This window comes from Hordeum vulgare, chromosome 2H, assembly GCF_904849725.1.
Source record: "Hordeum vulgare subsp. vulgare chromosome 2H, MorexV3_pseudomolecules_assembly, whole genome shotgun sequence".
Classification (NCBI taxonomy): domain Eukaryota; kingdom Viridiplantae; phylum Streptophyta; class Magnoliopsida; order Poales; family Poaceae; genus Hordeum; species Hordeum vulgare.
The window spans coordinates 160,381,201-160,404,876 of NC_058519.1; the positions used below are offsets into that span (position 1 = coordinate 160,381,201).

At 41.6% G+C, this 23,676-nt stretch overlaps 1 long non-coding RNA gene across 1 annotated transcript; it reads right to left on the reverse strand.

Moving 5' to 3' along the window:
- Positions 1-20,009: 20,009 nt before the first annotated feature.
- On the reverse strand, positions 20,010-21,780 carry LOC123429840. The gene is made up of 3 exons (XR_006622763.1): positions 21,744-21,780; positions 20,405-20,461; positions 20,010-20,078 (listed from the first exon to the last, which is right to left on the reverse strand). It is a non-coding gene; the product is annotated as an uncharacterized LOC123429840 (long non-coding RNA).
- Positions 21,781-23,676: the final 1,896 nt, after the last annotated feature.

Genomic DNA, 23,676 nt, shown 5'->3' on the forward strand with positions numbered 1-23,676 from the left:
GGAGTTGTTGTGCAAGTTAGAGAAGATCTTTCCACCGGGCTACTTTAATCAATGCAGCATTTGATTTTACATCTACCGACCGAGGCAAGATTGGGTGGGCCCGTGCAAGATCGTTGGTGCTATGCAACTGAGAGGATGCAGAAGACCCTTCGAGCTAAATGTAAAAATAAGCGTAGAATTGAAGCATCGATGGTTGAGGCATTCATTACTGAGGAGGTGGCAAACTTTGTGACAGCACACTACGAAGCCAAAAAGCATCATTTGCATAATCCGAAGCCTCGGCACAATGATGCAGACCCTAAAAAAGGTGGGTCCAAACTCAGCCTATTCAAAGGGAAGCTCGCACTAGCCGGTGTTTTGAAACCAATAACGTTGGATGTCGAAGAATGGTCGAACATTTCGTTGTATATCTTCAACAACCTAACAGAAGTGTGGCCGTACATCGATTGAGTTCTCGGCACATTTTCCCGTAACTTCTAATTCATTTGAACTGCTCTTATTCCCGGATATTTCAAACAGCCGTTACGTCGTCAAATTCTCGGATGGAGCGGTGATCGAAAATGATTCCGTCGAATAGTATGAGCTTCTGTCAAAGACACGAGGCGGCTATCCCGGTTTCATCTCTTGGTTCAAACAAACGGTAATTATCAATAATGGACCATTTCATTCTTGGTCTAACTTGCGGCTAATGCAACAACCGTTTCGTATTAAACTTGTAGGCTAATTCAGACTCTATGGACGCCGAATTGAGACAAGTCGCTAACGGTTTTGACTATAAGGTCCGTTCATTTGAGAAATACAACATCAACGGGTATCTCTTTCGTACCTTTGGCAAAGAGCTATCTATGCCCGACCGGAAATCTACAAATTGTGGTGTCTCTGCTATCGGCGAAGGTGTTATCGAGTATTATGGAAGAGTTGAAGCAATTTATGAACTTCAATTCTATGGTGAAAACCCACCAAACGTCGTAGTCTTCAAATGTTATTGGTTCCAGCCGAAAAAGACTAGAAGGACTCATGAACATATAGGATTAGTCGAACTCAATCCAAACACACATTTATATGTTCCCGATGTCTATATTACGGCTCAACAGGCGACCCAAGTTTTCTATCTACCGTGGGCATGCCAAACGGATAAGAATCTGGAAGGTTGGTATGTTGTTTATGAAGTGCCGCCACATGTCAGACCACCTCTCCCAAATGAACAGGATTATGAACCTCACATTAACCCAGACACATATAATGGATAATTCTTCCAAGAAACACGTCTTTCCAAGAAACGTTTCAAGAACCGCCGTGCTTCACCCAAGAACATGGAAGTAGACAGGGACAATGAATCCGACTCCAGCCCTGAGCCGGAACCAGAAGACCTGGAACTCGTAGAGGTTACTGATGCGGATGACCTATCAATGCTTCAACAATTATAGGAAGGCCTTTCACAACTTCACACAGTTGAACCCGACGAGCACGTCATTCATGAAGACATGCGTGATAGTGATGATGATGATGCATTTATTGATGATGCTTATTAGTTTATAAGATTCACAACTTAAATTATATATAATTTAATCTTTATTATTCATGTACATATTATTATTCATGTCAGTTATTCAATTTTTTTATGTTGTACTAATTTCTTTTAATCTTTATCATGGTAGGTCACCAGGTGTGGAAAGATGGTGGGCGCTGGTCCTGATCGCTCGACGGGTTCTTCCCAGGCGCCCCGCACGAGGGGTGGTACTTCCCTTCCACCTCTATCTCTCCATAGAGCCTTGGCAGACAGTCTGTCGACACCACCCGTGGGTTCTTCTTCGTCGGCGGCATTGCCCACTTGGAGAGGTGTTGGTCGGGTAGGGAAGAAGGGGAAGGGTACAAGGAGAGGTGGTGGCCGCGGAAGATCCAGGAGGACTGTTGAGCCGTCCTCGCCACAACCACCATCTCATTCACCCGAGCATAGGACTAGTATGGTCGACCCGTTTGCGGAGGAGGCTACGGGGACTCCGTTCCAGGAGCCTGTTGTTGACGGGCATTCGTCCCATGAGACTCCGGTCGAGGAGCAGCCTCGGGTCGAGGTGCATTCGTCCCAGGAGCAGCCGGAGGAGACTACGGTTCCAGAGGCTTCACCCGACGTGGAGTGGCCCAGATGGGAGACCTGGCCGGATCATACCGAGTTGCCGGATTGGATCGAGGGTCCGGGTGGCTCAGGGGGCGGGGATGGCGGGGATGAGCTTACGGATAGTGAGGGCGATGTGCAGGTGGACGGGGCCATCATGTACAAGTGTGGTAGTATACGTCTCCCGGTCGCCCCGGCTACCCGCGAGCAGAGGCCGGTGATTAAACCTGAAGGAGATAGGTAAGTACATTTAACCTTTTTTTAACTTTTGCCTTCAAGTTTGTTCAAATATCTAATGCATTGACCTTATCATACTGCAGGGGATGGGTACACCCTCTTGGAGTACGCAGGCCGAACTTCGTCCTTGGTGTACTTTGCGGGACAAATTTCTCGGGGTTTGTCATGTTGGCTAGTGTGGGTCAGGTTCCTACACTAGGATTTTCCTGGGAGCACTACCAGTCTCCGCAGGCCTTGCCGGAGGAGATTATAGATGGTGTCTTGTGCCTCACGAGGGCCGAGATGGTGATCAAGAGCTTTTGCGTAAATTATCCTTTTACAGAATCTAAAATTAACAATATAGCTAATTATTGTACTAATAGGTGTTTTCACGTTTGATTGCAGACCTTCTATAGGTGTGAGGATGGATATGAGGAGGAGGCGGCCAGGGTTCTCGAGGCCGAGTGTAGGCGGTTACTACAGAACTTGCGCCACGAGGCTCGGCCGCAGGCTATTCGAGATTACTACGCCACGCGTGGTATTAAGAAGCAGAAGAAGGATTGCCGCGGAAAGTTTCTGAAGAAGGAGCAATACATGAAGGTAATTACCTATTCTTAAGTCCTTCTACGTAGTTTTCTTGATTTCATTCATAGGCGTAGCGCTGAAAATACATTCTAATAACTTACAGGTGCCCCCGAGATGGTGTGCGGATAAGATGGATTGTTGGGAGGCGTTGGTTGATGAGTGGTGCACACGCAGCTGGCGAGCCGTCCACGAGAATGCGAAGGATCGGCGTAGCCAAATGGTTGGTGTGACACACCATCAAGGCAGCGCCAACTTACTTTAGTTTGGACGAAACTGGGTATGTTATTTGCTTCATGATTCATGCAATTCATTCTTGATGCTAATATTTTGTTCCTCTCTTTTAGGCGCATCACAATAAGACGGAGATGCCACACTTGTACGACCTTTATGGCATGGCCCATACTGCCTCGTACAAGTTTGACCTGGATGATCCCAATAACTTCACCAACATATCATCCCACCAGAAGCTCATGGCATACAGGGACGCGGGGAATGCTATGAAAGGGGATGACTTTAACCCTAGCCAGGAACCTTTGGATCCAGAGCTGGTTATGATATCTGGTGGCGGGAGGCCCCATGGATCGATAGCCATTGGAGTTGGGATAATACGTTGTCCACTCACTCTTCCGGAGATCAAGGCGCGCCAGTCGAGGAGCTGTCCTGAGATAACGCGTCGTCCACGGCCAGTCGAACTTGCCATCGAGGTTAGTTGTACGGACTAAGAACACTTTCATCCATTTCATTATGTGTGTCACCATAGATCATTACTGTGGTAATGAGGAATGGTGTTTCAGGCTGCTCTTTAGAAAGAGAGAGCGGCAAACTAGGCTGCTCTTGAGAAAGAGAGCTTGGCAAGCCAGGCTGCTCTTGATGAGAGGGACCAGACCACGACACCATTGATTGAGGACGAGAGGGCCTGGAATGAGGCGGGTCAACGAACCCTGTACGAGCTTTTTGTGGTATGTTTTTTTTCACATTAGCCAAATCATGTGTGTAATGTCTGTTTCATTACTAACTAATACGAACCACTCTTCAGGGTCTGTGCGAGAAGAGCGATCAAGTCCCTCCGCCGATGCCCGTCTTCTCTTCGATTGGCACGGTGAGTTTCATTATAAACTAGTATTAATAATTGAGTCTCATCATGCTAACTCAGACATTGCAAAATATCTTTTCTGCAGAATAACTCCCGAGCGGCATTGCACGACCCTTCTCTAGGGCAACCGTCTCCAAACGAAGCCGCCGCGAGCAACCGTGGTGTTTCTCCTCCTTGATGACCACTACGGTAAGTTTCTCTTCTCCTCTTTCATATTATCCTTGCTTTAATTTCCCCAAAAAGACATAATTAGCCCATTTAGCTCCAAAATGCCATAATAACCTTAAAATGGCAAAAGAACCTTGGTTAGCTCATGAATATTATATACTTAGCTTGTTTTCCTCTAAAATGAGATAATTAGCCCATTTAGCTCCAAAAAGACATAATTAGGTAATTTATCTCCAAGAAGAGGAGAAGAGGAGAATAAATAGGAAAAATGAAAAGAAAGAAGAAGAAGAAGAGAAGAAGGAGAAGGAGGAGGAGGAGGAGGAGGAGAAGAAGGAGAAGGCCAAGGACCTTCTAGTCCTTCTCCTCCTCCTCCTTCTCCTCCTTCTCCTCCTTCTTCTTGATTTATTCTTCTTCTCCTCCTCCTCTTTCTTCTCCTCTTTCATATTATCCTTGCTTTAATTTCCCCAAAAAGACATAATTAGCCCATTTAGCTCCAAAATGCCATAATAACCTCAAAATGGCATAAGAACCTTGGTTAGCTCATGAATATTATATACTTAGCTTGTTTTCATCTAAAATGAGATAATTAGCCCATTTAGCTCCAAAAAGACATAATTAGGTAATTTAGCTCCAAGAAGAGGAGAAGAGGAGAAGAGGATAAGAAATAGGAAAAATGAAAAGAAAGAAGAAGAAGAAGAAGAGAAGAAGGAGAAGGAGGAGGAGAAGGAGGAGAAGGCCAAAGACCTTCTAGTCCTTCGCCTCCTCCTTCTTCTCCTCCTTCTCCTCCTTCTTCTTGATTTCTTCTTCTCCTCCTCCTCCTCCTCTTTCTTCTCCTCTTTCATATTATCCTTGCTTTAATTTCCCCAACAATGACATAATTAGCCCATTTAGCTCCAAAATGCCATAATAAGCTCAAAATGGCATAAGAACCTTGGTTAGCTCATGAATATTATATACTTAGCTTGTTTTCCTCTAAAATGGGATAATTAGCCCATTTAGCTCCAAAAAGACATAGTTAGGTAATTTAGCTCCAACAAGAGGAGAAGAGGAGAATAAATAGGAAAAATGAAAAGAAAGAAGAAGAAGAAGAATAAGAAGAAGAAGAAGAAGAAGAGAAGAAGGAGAAGGAGGAGGAGGAGGACGAGAAGGCCAAGGACCTTCTAGTCCTTCTCCTCCTCCTCCTTCTCCTCCTTCTCCTACTTCTTGATTTCTTCTTCTTCTCCTCCTCCTCCTCTTTCTTCTCCTCTTTCATATTATCCTTGCTTTAATTTCCCCAATAATGACATAATTAGCCCATTTAGCTCCAAAATGCCATAATAAGCTCAAAATGGCATAAGAACCTTGGTTAGCTCATGAATATTATATACTTAGCTTGGTTTCCTCTAAAATGGGATAATTAGCCCATATAACTCCAAAAAGGCATAGTTAGGTAATTTAGCTCCAAGAAGAGGAGAAGAGGAGAAGAAATAGGAAAAATGAAAAGAAAGAAGAAGAAGAAGAAGAAGAAGAAAAAGAGAAGAAGGAGAAGGAGGAGGAGGAGAAGGCCAAGGACCTTCTAGTCCTTCTCCTACTCCTCCTTCTCCTCCTTCTCCTCCTTCTTGATTTATTCTTCTCCTCCTCCTCCTCCTCTTTCTTCTCATCTTTCATATTATCCTTGCTTTAATTTCCCCAACAATGACATAATTAGCCCATTTAGCTCCAAAATACCATAATAATCTCAAAATGGCATAAGAACCTTGGTTAGCTCATGAATATTATATACTTAGCTTGTTTTCCTCTAAAATGGGATAATTAGCCCATTTAGCTCCAAAAAGACATAATTAGGTAATTTAGCTCCAACAAGAGGAGAAGAGGAGAAGAAATAGGAAAAATGAAAAGAAAGAAGAGGAAGAAGAAGAAGAAGAAGAAGAAGAGAAGAAGGAGAAGGAGGAGGAGGAGGAGGAGGAGGAGAAGGAGAAGGCTAAGGACCTTCTAGTCCTTCTCCTCCTCCTCCTTCTCCTCCTTCTCCTCCTTCTTCTTGATTTCTTCTTCTCCTCCTCCTCCTCCTATTTATTCTCCTCTTTCATATTATCCTTGCTTTAATTTCCCCAACAATGACATAATTAGCCCATTTAGCTCCAAAATACCATAATAAGCTCAAAATGGCATAAGAACCTTGGTTAGCACATGAATATTATATACTTAGCTTGTTTTCCTCTAAAATGGGATAATTAGCCCATTTAGCTCCAAAAAGAAATAATTAGGTAATTTAGCTCCAACGAGAGGAGAAGAGGAGAAGAAATAGGCAAAATGAAAAGAAAGAAGAAGAAGAAGAAGAAGAAGAAGAAGAGAAGAAGGAGAAGGAGGAGGAGGAGGAGGAGAAGGAGAAGGCCAAGGACCATCCAGTCCTTCTCCTCCTCCTCCTTCTCCTCCTTCTCCTCCTTCTTCTTGATTTATTCTTCTTCTCCTCCTCCTCCTCTTTCATATTATCCTTGCATTAATTTCCCCAACAATGACATAATTAGCCCATTTAGCTCCAAAATACCATAATAAGCTCAAAATGCCATAAGAACCTTGGTTAGCTCATGAATATTATATACTTAGCTTGATTTCCTCTAAAATGGGATAATTAACCTATTTAGCTCCAAAAAGACATAATTAGGTAATTTAGCTCAAACAAGAGGAGAAGAGGAGAAGAAATAGGCAAAATGAAAAGAAAGAAGAAGAAGAAGAATAAGAAGAAGAAGAGAAGAAGGAGAAGGAGGAGGAGGAGGAGGAGGAGAAGGCCAAGAACCTTCTAGTCCTTCTCCTCCTTCTCCTCCTTCTTCTTGATTTCTTCTTCTTCTCCTCCTCCTCCTATTTCTTTTCCTCTTTCATATTATCCTTGCTTTAATTAACCCATTTAGCTCCAAAATGCCATAATAAGCTAAAAATGGCATAAGAACCTTGGTTAGCTCATGAATATTATATTCTTAGCTTGTTTTTCGCTAAAAATGACATAATTAGCTGAAAAACATCATATTTGTTCTTCTTCTAACTTTCTTATTCACATTTTTGCAGATTGGATATACAACATGCATGGAAGCTGGCATTCATGGAGTTGAACAATGTCGATGGATGAACTTTATATGTATATCATCTAGTATTCATTTGAGTTGATGAACAATGGCGAACTATATGTATATGTATATATGGATAAACAGTGCAATACTTTGTATGTTGGTTCTTTCGATATATGGGGATGTACATTGATTTATATGTATATCATATATGTGTGGTGAATTATATATATGTGTTGGCAAGTATATGTGTGGTGAACTATATATCATATATGTGTGGTGAATTATATAAATGTGATGTCAAATATAGATATATATGTGCTGTGAAATAATATAAAACAAAAAAAAACAGGTACTATATGGGCTCTTTGTCGTCTGCCACCTGATGGCAAAGACTTGTGCCATCAGCTGGCAGATGGCAAAGATGCCACATGGCACCCAGCTGTGCATCCTGGGGTGTCTATATAGGCTCTTTGCCGTCTGCCTCCAGGGTGGGCAGACGGCAAAGAAGAGGGCACAGAGGAGCGGGGGAGGAGGAGGCAGACGGCAAAGAGTGGAGGGGGGGAGGAGGAGGCAGACGGCAAAGAATAAGGGGGAGGCAGACGGCAAAGAGTGGAGGGGGAGGCAGACGGCAAAGAATAAGGGGGAGGCAGACGGCAATTCTTAGTTAACCCCTAACGGAGGCAACGCCTGTCGGCTGCCGTCTCGAGCACTTTGCCGAATGCTCCTGAGGAAAGCTGACGGCAAAGAGCTTTGACATCCGCTTTGGGGGGACATACGGCAAAGAAGGTCCTATGCCGCCGTAGGCTGACGTAGAAATTTTGCCGGCCGTGAGATTCTTTGCCGTCTGTTGTTTTGTCTTTGCCGTCTGGGATTTAGTCTTTGCTGTCTGTGATGGCAGACAGCAAAGAAGCTGATTCTTGTAGTGGTTCTCATACCTTTGCATTCTTGCATGTTAAACTTCCCGATCAAGTCCTTCGTGTACTTTGTTTGATAGATGAACGTACCTTTTCTTGACTGTTTGATTTGCAATCCAAGGAAGAACTTGACTTCACTCATCATGGACATATCGTACTTCTGTGAAATCAGCTTTCCAAACTTTTCACTAAAATGTGGGTTAGTAGAACCAAAGATAATATCATCCACATATATTTGACAAACAAATAGTTCGCCATTTACTCTTTTAGTGAATAAGGTTGCATCAATTTTGCCAATCTCAAAACCCTTTTCAACGAGAAACTTCGTTAGGCATTTGTACCAAGATCTTGGTGCTTGTTTAATACCATATAAAGCTTTACGAAGTTTGTAAACATGATTAGGTTTCTTAGGGTTCACAAAACCAGGAGGTTGTTTAACATAAATTTCCTCTTCAATTTCTCCATTGAGAAAGGCACTTATAATATCCATTTGGTAGAGAGTTATATCATGTTGATTAGCATAAGCTAGAAGAATACGAATGGCTTCAATTCTAGCAACAGGAGCATAAGTCTCACCATAGTCTATACCTTCGACTTGCGTGTATCCTTGGGCTATGAGACGTGCTTTGTTGCATACAACTTGTCCGTCTTCATCTTGCTTGTTCCGAAACACCCATCTTGTACTAATGATATTCCGCCTGCCTTCTGGTTTATCAACAAGTGTCCTTACTTGGTTCCTCTCAAAGTTGTGTGGCTCTTCATGCATGGCATTCACCCAATCTAGATCATGGACAACTTCTTCTACCGTCAAGAGTTCAATCCTAGATATGAAAGAATAATGCTCACAAAAGTTAGCTAAACGAGATTTAGAGCGAGTGATTCTCCCGTTGTTTATGTCACCGTAGATTTGTTTCGGTGGATGATCTCTATTCACTCTTGCTCTAACTCTTGACAACTTCTTCTTGTTGGATGGAGGAGCTTCTTATTCTTCGTCTTTATCTTAAGCATTGTCGTCGGCGTCATCTTCTTCTTGAGGTGGTGGTGATGAAGGTTGAGGTGGATCATCAAGATGTTTCTCTTCATCTTCTTCATCATGTCATGAACCGCTTGTGGATGCTTCCATGTCATTTTGCGGTTCACCTTGATGCGAAGTAGGAGCTTCCACTTGAGTTGATGAAGTGCTTTCCTTCACCTCTGTGGGACTAATCTTGCCAATGGATAAATCTTTGATAGCTTTTGAAGGTTCTTTATCTCCTATATCAATCAACAATTGTTCAACTTGGGAACCGTTAGTCTCATCAAACTTCACATCTACCGTCTCTTCAACTTTTCGAGTGAAGGTGTTGTAGACACGGTAAGCGTGAGAGTTTGATCCGTAACCAAGAAGGAAATCTTCAGACGATTTAGGTGCAAATTTAGATCGTTGATGCTTATCAATAATATAGCACTTAGAGCTGAATACTCGAAAGTATCGAACTTGGGTTTGTTACTGGTGAGTAGCTCGTATGCCGTTTTACCGAGAAGCTTGTGCAGGTAGAGTCGGTTTATGGCATGGCAAGCTGTTTCCACAGCTTCTGCCCAAAAGTGTCTTGGAGTCTTGTATTCGTCAAGCATCGTTCTTGCCATCTGTATGAGTGTCCGATTCTTCCTATCAACAACTCCATTTTGTTGAGGTGTGTACGTCGCCGAGAACTCATGTAAGATACCTTCTTCGTCAAGGAAAGTATCCACATTTGTGTTCTTGAACTCCGTTCTGTTGTCGCTCCGGACCTTCTTGATCTTCACTTCAAACTGGTTTTGAGTTTTCCAAGCAAAGTTCTTGAAGATCATGTGTACTTGCGACTTATCATTCAGAAAGAATACCGACGTAAATCTGAAAAAATCATCAACAATAACTATACCATAGGAATTTCCACCGAGGCTTTTATAAGCGTTGGGACCAAAGAAATCCATGTGAAGTAGCTCGAGGGATCTTCTTGTGGTCATGATGTTCTTCTCGAGATGACTTCCTCCAACTTGTTTCCTGCTTGACAAGAACTACAAAGTCTATCTTTGTCAAAGATAACATCTTTAACACCAAGAATATGATCACCTTTGATGAGTTTGTCAAGATTACGCGTACCAACATGTCCAAGCCTTCAATGCCATAAACCTTTAGAAGATTTCGCAATAAGACATGTACGGTATTTGACTCAACAATGTATAGATCACCTCCACACAAACTAATAAAGACGATGTTATGATTGTCGCTACGAAACACTCGGCATTCAACTTTCGTAAATAGCACATCCAAACCAAAGTCTTCTAGTCTAGATACAAAAAGAAGATTGTATCCAAGGGATTCAACAAGCATGACATTCTGAATGGAACTCTCATGAGATATGGCCACCTTACCAAGACCAAGTACCTTACCTTTGGAGTTGTCTCCAAAAGTCACATACTTCTGAGGTTCCACGGTTTTGTGTAATCTCATGGAATATGTCTTTATCTCTGGTCATGTGATTAGTGCATCCACTATCGAGAACCCAATCCTTATCTTCGGCCATGTAGTCTTTGAGGTTAGCAATAAGACTGAGATTCTTCATGGTCTTCTCATACTCGGTGTCGAAGTTCTCATCATTATCATAGTAGCCACATTCCGCATAGTCATCATCGGATGAAGTTTCCTTGTAAGAGACAAAAGTTTCATCATAAATTTGACTATTACAATATTCAAGTTTATGCGTACGAATGGTTTCAACAATCATGTTGTTGATTGTAATAACATTTCCTTTAGCACGCATGAGATCACGAAGCTCAGATAGGCATTTATCAAAGTTAGGATCGTTTGGCTTCATCTTATGGAAATCAATGTACTTGTGAACAATGATATCAAGATTTTTCAAGGAATAATTTGGATATCTTATCTCTAAGTCTTTCCACACGGTATGAGCACACTCAAAGTGTTTCAACGGATTAAGCACACTTCTTGGTTAACCTCTAATGATAAGATTGACAGAGTTGAGGTTACCAATCATGTTAACTTAATCATCATGAGAAGGATGTATGGGGTCAATGGGAGGCGCATAGGGATATTCAATATACTTGCGCAAATGGAACTCATCGAATATATAATGCATTTCGTGTTTCCATTTTCTAAAGTAGTCCTTATCAAGAATAGGCACTCTACAACCAAAAATCTAGGAACTAGTCACATTCATCTTCCTCAAATGGCGGTAAAACCAAGGTTTTGGAGACCTTGCTCTGATACCAATTGAGGGATCGATAGAGGATGTGTCTAGAGGGGGGTGAATAGACTACTTGTCAAGTTAAAAATCTAGCCTATCCTAATTTCTTGGAGGGTCAGAAATCTTGCAGTTGTAACAAGTCTAAGTCACCATACATATGCAATTCTAAGAATATAGCAACGGAAAGTAAAACATGCAAGTGTAATGTAGAGGAGTAAGGTAGGGAGATGAAACGCATTACGTTGACACGGCGATTTTTGGGATGGTTATGATAGGTGGCGCTATCATACGTCCATGTTAGTGGAGACTTCAACCCACAGAGGGTAACGACTGCGAGAGTCCACGGAGGGCTCCACCCACAAGGGGTCCACAAAGAAGAGGCCTTGTCTATTCTACCATGGCTTCCGTCCACACAGGACTAGCCTCACTCACGGTAGATCTTCACGAAGTAGGCGATCTCCTTGCCCTTACAAACATCTTGGTTCAACTCCACAAAACAAAGTTGGAGGCTCCCAAGCGAAACCTAACCAATCTAGGAGGCACCCACCTCCAAAAGGTAATATATGTGGTAGATCAATGAACTCCTTGCTCTTGTGCTTCTAAAGATAGTCTCCTCAACAGAAATCACTCTCTCACAGAATATGCATGTGTAGGAAAGGTTGATTTGGTGGAAAACAGTTTGATGAGGCTAGAGATCAAGTTTCAAATGATCGGATTGGAATATCTTGTCTCAACACATGAGTAGGTGGTTCCCTCTCAGGAAATGGATCTGGAAATAAAGTGTGTGTGTTCTGGGTGCTTCTCCCACGAATGAGAGGTGGGTGAAGGGGTATATATAGGTAGCAGCCAAAATCCAACTGTTACACAAAAAAGTGCAAACTCGGTGACACCGAAGTGGATAACTCGGTGGTACGGACTAGTACTAAAAGTGTGAACTTTGAATCTCGGTGTGACTGATATATAGAACTCGGTGGCACCGAAAAGGTGACTAACGGTCAGATGGCCAAACTCGGTGGCACCGATACTCAAATTTGGAAATTCCAATTTTGTGTATCTTGGCAACAGAATGTTGGTCACACTGAACTCGGTAGCACCGATTTGGTGGGAATGGCTAGGGTTCTGTCTGAGGTTCAAACTCGGTGGGTCCGATGTGGCAATGTTTGGCGACACCGAATTTGTGTATGTGGAACATGAGAAAGTGGATATGTGGGAAAAATTACTGAGTGTTTTGGTGGCTAACTTTGAGCATTTGAGCAATCAGTTCATTTTACTACGTCACCCCCTTCTAATACTATTGGCTTTCCTATGGACTCAAAAGTAATTTCTCACAAATAGAAAATGAAGAGTCTTCTAGCGTGAAGCTTGAGCCAATGTTATTCCTTTCTTGCATCCAGGGGTGTTTCCACATAAACCTTTAGCCAATGTTCTCTATGGCCTTTTCCTGAAGTATCTAGGTAAAAGTGTCAGTCCAAGAGACAATGTATGTTTTCATGAATTATCAAAATCACCAAGGGAGCATATGTACTTTCGAATAGAACCCCTTCCTAGCCTATTTTGGCCTTCCCCTAGCCTCTCCCTCGAAATATGCGCAGCCGGAAGCCTCCCCAACCCACAGCCGCCAGCTCCACCCCCTCCATTGCACGGGCCCGCCCAAGCCCATGTGTAGCCTGCCCGGGCCCGATCCAGGTCGAGGCAACTACTGCCGCAACAAGCCACCTCGCAGCTTCGCCGCCTGGTAGCCCGAGACTCCTCCCTCCAATGCCCTTGCCCCGCAACCCCGTCAACACCGGCGACCACCGGAGCCACTTGCCGGAGGCCCACAGAGCCAAGCCGCCGCGTGACCATGCTCTGAAGTCGCTTGTCCGTGCACCTGGACCACCGCCTCCAACTGGCCTCGAGCTCGCCCCGCCACGTTACCACGGCCGCCGTCTTAGCTCGCTGATGTTTCATATATGTAAATTGACCAGAAAAATGCGTAGAATCACATGGTAGCACTTATTTTGTTGTTTAACAACTCTAAAATTGTGTTTTAAGAAGAATAGTACTGAATCTTAATTTGCATGTGGGGACTTTCCAGAATTGTTATTCGTTGTCCTGGCCTCATTAAAACCTGCCTAGAATTTCATGTATTTCCATAATATCTTGTGCATCCATGATTTAACATGTTGTGGCTACCATTTGCATGAATTTTGCATTCATGGCATATTATCTTGCGACGATCATATCTTTTGAACCGTAACTCCGTTGGAGATGATCTATATTTGTAAGTCGACTAGAATGACGTGTAGAATCACATGGCCCACTTTTTTTTGTTTAACAAATACAAAATGAAATTAGTTCAAATCTGGATCAATTTCGAAATTAACATATGGGGTCATTTTGGAAATGTTATATGTTGTTCCTCACCTCATTTAAAATGCCTAGATGGTGTAGTTCATTTATGCTTCACCTCTTGCCATGTTTAGAAACATTTAATATTGTCGACTTGTCGTGTACCTAAACAAGAGTGAACTAAATATTTGAACGTGGAGTTTCGTCAATACGCAACTCTTTGCATATTGAGATTCATTTAATGTGTAGGAGTTAATTGTTGTGCTTTGCCATACCATGCATAATTAAATGGACATGCATCATGTTTTGCATATGTAGTCGTGTTTATCGTGTGTTGATTGTTATTTCCTGGTTGTTTCTTCTTGATAGAGTTCAGAACCGTTTTAGATTGTGAGGATCTGTTCGACTACGTTGGTTCGTGTGATTCACGGATTCGTTCTTCTTCCAAGGGGGTTCACATGCAAGATGACCATTCCCCTAGATACCATTACTATCATTGCCATGCTAGTTGACTCGTTTCTACCGCTATGTCTTGATGCCTACCACCTGTTTAATAAGCCTCCCAATATTGCCATGAAAACCTCTAACCCCTCCACATCCCAGCAAACTACAGTTTGGCTATGTTACCACATGCTCAGCCTTCTGATAGCATTGCTAGTTCAAGGTGCACTTTCTTCCATGTGATAACATGGGTTCCTTATTATATCACCATATTACTGCTAGTTAATTTAATGCACCTATATACTTGGTAAAAGGTGGAAGGCTTGGCCTTCTAGCCTGGTGTTTTGTTCCATATTTGCCGCCATAGTTACTTGTGCACCGGTGTTATGTTGCATAATTAACCACTCCTAACATGCTTGGGGTTGTTATGGGGACCCCCTAGATTTTTGTTTTGGGATAAAACTTGTCTGGCAAGGCCCAATTTTGGTACTACATTTTCCTAATAACCTAATAAAAGTGCACAGGGACTTTCCGGACCCGTGAATAATTAATCAACCCCAGGCCAGTGCTACTCATGAGTGTTGTTAGAGGAGATGTCTGTCAAGCCACCCGTGGCAACCCGTGGGGCCAACCCGTGGAAACTCAGGAGATGTGTGTCAGGCCACCGTACACTTGGCTTATCCATCGTTTCCTGAGAACGAGATATACGGTTCCTATCGGGATCATCCACACGCCAGGCGGCATTGCTGGATTTGTTTTACCTTTCTCAAACGTCTTGTGCGAGAGATTCCGAGGATACATTGGGCTATCTCACTACAATAAATATGTCAACTAATGACCTTCTGCGAGTGACACTTGCAAAATTGGTCGTAAATATACGACCATTGATACCAATTGGTCGTAAGCAGTCCGGAGGGGTCCTAACCCCAAAAACTAACGACCATTTTCATCAGAAAGGCCGTAACTTCCTTACTGGAAATGGTCGTAAAGCGGATAGCCCTTTTCCTCTACCTAATTTTTAGCTAATTACGACCAATGTAGATGGTCATAGCTACGACTAGTTTCCACATCATCAGTCTTGCCTACGTGTCATGTCCATGTGTGAATTTTTGCGTAGTTTGTGAAGCAACCTACAATTCTGTCATTCCAAAAATTCTCGAAAAATTCTCATAAATACTTTGGATCATATATTCCGCAAGTATTTGAAAACCCTTCCTTCCATATTCGAAAATAATTCAGCAATATTCATTTTCCTATTCTGTTCAGAATAACACTTTGTGAAGGAAGTGTTATTTCTATTTCTTTGATTACTCTCATATTTTTTGGGCACTCTTTCCTATCCAAATCATTGCCTCATGAAAACTTTCGTAACCATTAGCCTAGTAAATCTTTCTTAGCAAATTTCCAAAGTTTGTGTTTAGCTAACAACTTTGTTAAGGAAGTACTAGATAGGAATATCCTGATGAGTTGAATTTATTCCACATCTTCTATGTGCCCCAAACATAGCTCTCCACAAAATTTTAGCCCCATCTAACAATCCATGTGAGCTCATCATCCAATCTTTGTTTCTGGTAATATTTTTAGTTTGTGAAGCAACTACATTTTATATTGCTTTATAGTTGATAAAAATTTACCATGTAATAAAACTAGCCATATAACCTCACTCCACCAAATTTTAGCTCATTTAATTCAGCTAGTTTCCCTCAATATTTTTCCCAATATTTTGTTCACTAGAGCGCATTGTGAAGGAAGTACAATTTTTGTTTATCCAAATTTTATGAAATTTTTACAGTGCCTTAATGTACCCAAATTATTATCCTCCTCCAAATTTTAGCTCAATCCAATCATCTATGTGAGCTGAGTTTCAATTGCCATTTTCTGTCCACATTGGCACATTGTGAAGGAAGTGTCACTTTGGCATGTCCAAATGGTATAAATTTTTTTACAGTGCCTTCATATGCCCAATTTAACATCATACACCAAATTTTAGCTCAATCCATTTATTCATTTGATCCCAGCTTCAACATCCATATTTCTGCATAGTGTGGTACTTTGCACAGCAAGTGTCACCTAGGTTCATCCATTTAGCTAAAATTTTGGCAAGAGAGTCTCCTTATTGATGATCATCCTCACCCAAAATTTAGGCCCATTGTCAATTTGCATTACCCGCACCGCTAATCAAACACTTGGCTGCTAATTCATGTTTAAGCTTAGTTCGGTCTCCTCGTGAGATTCTTCTATTGTGTTCTTCTTCCTGACACCTACCGGGGGAGTGTCCAACCCACCAGACATGCATATTCCATGCAGAATGAGTGGCAACGCAACAGTAACACGGTGACCACGCGGCTCGCATGCAAGTTCACGCGCTCTGGACCTGGGGCCCTCGACCGTCATCCAAACCTCCGCGTCAAGCCACCACACCATGTAATTCTTATTAAATAGATACTTATGTACCTATAAATGATTTTTGGGAAAAATAAAGAGCAATGCATAATGCAGGTGCAGTTCAAATTTAACCCGCTTCCAACTGAATCGACATAGATTTGTCTTTTTCACAACAGGTGGATAAAAGCTTTTAACACCCAACCATTTTGTCAATTGTACATTAAATGTGGCCTAGTATTTTAGAAAAATTATTTGGTCCAATTTTGAAACAAATATACGGTAGGTCTTTCACAAAAATACTCATTTTGGGCACTTGAAAAATGGAAAATGAAATTTTCATACAAGGAAAATGAAAACTTTCTTAATCAACATTGTTTCCGATTCCAATATTAAACCTTGTGCACAATATGGGATCATCTGAAAAAACTATGCCATGGATGTGGCCATAAGATTGATCATTTGGATTGAAAACCATGAATCTTCACACATGATAGCCCATTTCTAAGAACACTTTTTAAAAATAATTGTCGTATTACAAGTTTATTATTTTTCCTAGTAACTATGTCGTATATAATGACACAATGCAAAGGTTTTCCATTTTTTGATTTTTTTTGCATTTTTCATGGCCATTTCAAAATGCGGTCAAAATAGCGGGTATGACCGTTCCTACCTAGTGGTTGAATCTTGGAAAACTTTTGGTGTTTCTCTGATTAAATAGATACCTATCTACCTATAAATAATTTTTGAAAAAAATAAAGAGCAAACTATGAGGCAGCTGCAGTTCAAATTTAACCCGCTTCCAACTGAATCGACAGAAATTTGTCTTTTTCACGAGAGGTGGATAAAAGATTTGAACACCCAACCATTTTGTCAATTGTACATTAAATATGGCCTAGTATTTTAGAAAAATGATTTGGTCCAATTTTGAAACAAATATATGGTAGGTCCTTCACAAAAAAAACTGATTTTGGGCACTTGAAAAATGGAAAATGAATTTTTCATACAATGAAAATGAAAACTTCCTTAATCAACATTGTTTATCATTCCAATATGAACCCTTGTGCACAATATGGTATCATTTGAGAAAACTATGCCATGGATGTGGCCATAAGATTGATCATTTGGCTTGAAAACTATGAATCTTCACACATGATAGCCCATTTCTAAGAACACTTTTTAGAAATGGAAAAATGATCTTAGAAATGGTAGGTCCTTCACAAAAAAACTGATTTTGGGCACTTGAAAAATGGAAAATGATTTTTTCATACTAGGAAAATGAAAACTTTTTAGTCAACATTGTTTGCCATTCCAATATGAACCCTTGTGCACAATATGGGATCATTTGAAAAAACTATGCCATGGATGTGGCCATAAGATTGATCATTTGGCTTGAAAACCATGAATCTTCACACATGATATCCCATTTCTAAGAACACTTTTTAAAAATAATTGCCGTATTACAAGTTTATTATTTTTCCTGGTAACTTTGTCACATATAATGACACAATGCAAAGGTTTTCCATTTTTTTGATTTTTTTGAATTCTTAATGGCCATTTCAAAATGCGGTCAAAACAACATGTATGACCGTTCCTACCTAGTGGTTGAATCTTGGAAAGATTTTAACACCCAACCATTTTGTTAATTGTACATTAAATATGGCCTAGTATTTTAGAAAAATGAGTTGGTCCAATTTTAAAACAAATGTATGGTAGGTCCTTCACAAAAAAGCTGATTTTGGGCACTTGAAAAATGGAAAATGATTTTTACATACAAGGAAAATGAATTTTTAGTCAACTATGACCAATTTTTTACTTCACTACGACGAATTTAGATGGTCATGACATCGTACGCGTGTACTGCATTTTGATTGGCCCGTGGGCGTTTCACGCGGATCGTGGATGGAACACCGTCGGATGCTCGCGGATCCAACGACATTCCTCACCCCAAGCCCACCTTAGCCGAAACACACTACAAGGAATATTCTAATACATGACGCTATTTTTTCGTCGCTACATCGTCACGGTTTTTAATTTACGACGATCTCACGACGAAAAACCAAGCGTCGAAAACGGAGCGTCAGAAATGAACAGCAGCGACGTTTTGATCAAAATCGTCGTAACTTTTACGACGATTCCTATATCGTCGTAACCTTTACGATGATCCTAAATCGTCGTTGGCAATCAAACCCAGTCCTACGTGGCAAAATTACGACGCAATCAAAACATGATGGTTGAAATCAGCCCAACCCATTTCAATTGATCACATGGGCTGATTTTATTTTTTTGGGCTTTTTCTTATTGGACTTCTTTTGGGCCTTAGCCTATTTACACCCACTTTAGTATGTTTTTTTCGAATTTTTTTATCATTATAATTTGGGCCCTGGCCTTTTAGTGCCCAAATATATTTGGTCCAGTTTCAGTTTTGGCCTTTTTCATTTTTGAATTCAGCAACTTTTTGTTCCTGAACTAGGTTTCATTTCTATTTGTTGGGCCTCTGCAACCCAATTATTTGTCCAATATTAAATCCAACACTATTTCATATTCAAATCAAGAATACTCCAACTCAAATTTAAATCATCCATCATATAACATCACATAATACATCTCCCAAGTTTACATAACACAATACATCTCCCAGGTTCACATAATACATCTCCCAGGTTCACATAATACATCTTCCAGGTTTCCATAAGACATCCAAACTCCAAGTCGTTCTCCTCCTTGGGCTGGATGGCGCCTGCAACGGCCACCTGCTTCTGCATCTCCTCGGCGATCCTCTTCAGGTGCTCCATAGTACAGAACGGAGTCCTCACCAGTCCTAATAACCGAGATAGCGGTCCGCCTAAATCTTTTGCTTCGTTACCTGCGGGCGTCGCCATGCACTGCCAAACAGGAGCATCACTCAGTTCTTCACTACTTGTACCCAAGAATGTAAGGTAAACATATGCATATGAACATCCATGTTGGTTCACAGTAGAAAAGATTGTCTCAAATACTACCATCTTAGGTAGAAATGAAGAATAAGTCCTTCAGGTAATTACTGCTTCAGGTGAAGAGAAAGGAACAGTTTAGATCAAACAGAAACTATTGCTCAAACAAGATATGAAACAGACAGGTTTATTCCCAGAAAGCAGCATTATATAGGCACAAAAAGAGACATGGAGAACCATGCAATTAAGAGCATACTACACTTCAGCTACATACATAACTGAATTGGGACCAATGATTTGTTCCTGATCATAATCATTGGTTCGTATATATCTATGACTTTGGGAGCGACAAAAGCCGCCTAATCGTTGCACACTGTTTGGTTTCCCTTGTCCAGATATAAGATTTCCTTGGGGATTGCCCAGTAAACTAGTATAAAAAGAAGTTAAAAAGCAAAACCCATAGATAAGACCTGTTGACAAGTCGTGTTACAGTTCCTTGGGTTGTCACCAAAGATTTGCAGAACCATACGATACAAAAAACTAAAAAGTATGCGAGCTCTCTTACCTTCACCTTGTATCCATGCTCCATCAGCCTGGTAATTGCATCTGCTTTCACCTTCATGTCTTTAATTTCCTGCAAACAATAATTTATGTTCCTCAACAATGCCGCATGGCACAAGGCCTCCATATTGAACACAATATATCTATGACTTTGGAAATGAGTGAGATCAACTAGGTATAGGTCCAAACAAACAGGAAAAAAGGATGTAGCAGTCCAATCAAGCTGTTACTACAGCTAAAAGGTGGCAATCAATCACGCATTGCACATCCGAACAAAAACGTTATGTAGAACAACAGAACATTCACTATTACTGCGAGAAAGCAAGTACCAATGTTTTCCCTTCAAATATCCCAAAAAACGTCTTACATTTTGAGAGAAAGGGAGTAGTGAAAACTTACAGTTTTCGCCTTAAACCGCACTTCTTTGATATCACCACCACGCAAAGCAATAGCAGACTGCGAAAATCAGATGCAAAATAATGAGAGAGATTTTACTATTTTCGTTAAGATGTGAGATCAAAGCCCATTGAAGGTGCACATTTACCATGACTTATGCAGAAGTAATATAAACATGGAAGGAGATATAATGGTTAACATTGTTTTCCCTTAGTAGGTTTATAAGGCTACATTTAGCACAATGTTACTTTTCAAGAGCCCTTAAATATTTCTGCTGTAGATGCAACAGTTACTCGAAATCATCTTCTTTCACACACAACAGTAAAATGTTCCTGGAATAAGTAAATAATTCCCTATCTAAATATACTCCAACACACGAACACAACAACCAAATGTTCCTGGAATCAGTATCTTGCTTTTGTTGGAATCATGGATAAGAAGATAGAAGATAATGGACTGCACTGATAAAATATATGTTAAATGGCTTGATGCTTAATTGATAACATTTTTTTTCAAAAATAGTAAAATGTATCGCCATATTGATCCTTTTCAGAAATGATGTATTTACGTATCTGTATCGCCCCGATACTGATACGCGCATCTGTATCGGTGCAATCTAGGCCAGTTCTCAGCATAATCAAATACCGTTATTTCCGTACAAACCAAAGACTTATCTGTGTCTTCTAAAAGAAACTATGACTAGACTACTAACTAGAGCGAACGATACTTTATGTAGCTGAGACTGATTGTTGTTTTAACAACACTTTCCATAACACGGACGAGGGAACTGTTAGTTCAGAATACAATGGTCTGACACAATTACAATTTACAAGCATGGACGGAGATAACTTTTTAACAACGCGATTTTCACTTGCTCGGTTCTTAAGCCTTCATTCAGCATGGCCTTTCTTTTCAAGAGCACATATATATTTCTAATCTGGAATCGTCTTTTTCTATGACACGGCAGGAAGATCTTACTGGAATCAGCAAATGGTCCTCTTAAGTAATTAAACTCCAGGACACAGCACAGCGACCACAAATGGGTTCTGGTTACACTGTCAAGCGCGTTAGTATGGCAGAAAGTGAGAAGACTATGGCCATTTTCGACGTCTTGCATCTATCCTACTGATATGAGAATATTATGTCTATAGCTCTCACAATAACCATATGCCGTTGTTTTTTAGTACAGAAAGTAGAAACGAAAGGCTCAAGCAACGAGCCGTTAGTTCACAATCCTAAGATCTGGCATGATTACGAACACGGCTTCCCCTGTTCTAAGCATTTCAACTCAGCTCCAGTAGCGATGAGACGACGAATTCATCACAAACAAACACACACACACCTTGGTTTTCAGGCGCTGCTTCTGCTGGGCATCCTTGTTATACTTGTCCTTGTGGAAGTCCATGATCTTGCAAACCGGAGGGTTCGATTTCCGGTCGACATGCGCCGACAGGCGGCAACACCGAGATAACCATGAGAAGTGAAAATTGGCAGCACATGGTGAAGAATAAGAAGAAGGAGGAGGAGATGCGGCGGTACCTCGACCAGGTCCAACCCCATCCTGGCGGCCATCTGCAGCGCCTCGTGCCGGGGGACAACATCATGCCCTGCGGAAATCGGAAAAAAAATCACATCTTGAGCATCGGAATGGTGAATTGAGGAGGGGGTGGGAGGGAAGGGTGTGGGCACCTCCGTCGCTAACGAGCTGGAGGAAGGGGGCGGTGATGTCGTTGTTGAGCCGCTGCCCGGCGTCGTTGTCGGCGTCCTTGAACACCTCGAGCAGGATCCGGTAGACCTCGAGCAGGTGGGCGAGGAAGGTGACGTGCTTGTGCCAGCACTCGCCGGCGCCAGCGGCGCGCAGCACGATGGTGAGGGCGGGCAAGGTAGGGTTGCCGCACTGGTCCTCCTCGGCCCGCACGTACTCCTCGCCGCACTGGTCCTCCTCGGCTGCGGATCGGGGGAGAGGGAGGGGTTGGGGTCGGGGCCGCGGGGCTGCGAGTGGGATTGAGCTAGGGTTTGGATCTGGATGGGGAGCGGGGACAGCGGCTCCTGGATGGGGAGCGGGGACAGCGGAGGGATGGTGTAGACCGGCGGCAAGCGGAGGGATGTGTGTGTGGTGGATCTGGATCGGGGAGCGGTGGTGGGAGGGTGCAGAGGGAGGTGGGTGTCAGATCTGGATCGGGGGGCGGTGGTGTGAGGCGGCTGCAAGGCTAGGCTTTGAACGCGAGAGAGAGGGAGGTGTTTTCTGCGAGAGAGAGAGGGCTAGGATTGACGGAGGGACGGATATATGGATGGATGGACGGACGGATGCTTGCCATGTCATTGATCCATGTCACAACTGATATCACCAATCAGAGTTCATCTAGTAAAATTTTGTTTTTTGTTTTTGTTTTATAGTTTTTACCCTCTTATTCAGGGTAACATTTAACCTCTTATAGTTTGTTGAACTGAACCAATGTTTTGCACATGTGTGTATCTAGGGATGACCAACAATGTTGATTTGGGGTGGCATTTTCTTTCCATAAAAAACATTTTCTATTTTTCGAGTGACCAAAATGAGTTTTTTTATTAATGACATGCCATATATTTGTTGTAAAATTGGACCAAACCAATTTTCTAAAATACTAGGCCACATTTAATGTACAATTCACTAAATGGTTGGGTGTCAAAAGCTTTTATCCACCTCTCGTGAAAAAAGTCAAATTTTCATCGATTCAACTAGAAGCAGGTCAAATTTGAACTAAGCTCAAACATGAATTAGCAGCCAAGTGTTTGATTAGCGGTGCGGGTAATGAACATAGACAATGGGCCTAAATTTTGGCTGAGGGTGATCATGTACCAAGGAGACTCTCGTGGCAAATTTTTAGCTCAAATGAATGAACATAGGTGGCACTTGCTTTGCAAAGTACCACACTATGCAGAAATATGGATGTCGAAGCTGGGATCAAATGAATGAATGGATTGAGCTGAAATTTGGTGTATGATGATAATTTGGGCACATTAAGGCATTGTAAAAATTTCATAAAATTTGGATAAACAAAAATTGTACTTCCTTCACAATGCTCTCTACTAAACAGAATATTGGAAAAAATATTGAGGGAAACTGGCTGAATTAAATGAGCTAAAATTTGGTGGAGTGAGGTTATATGGTCAGTTTCATCCCGTGGTAAATTTTCATCAACTATAAAGCAATATAAAATGTAGTTGCTTCACAAAATAAAAATATTACCAGAAACAAAAATTGGATGATGAGCTCACATGGATTGTCAGATGGG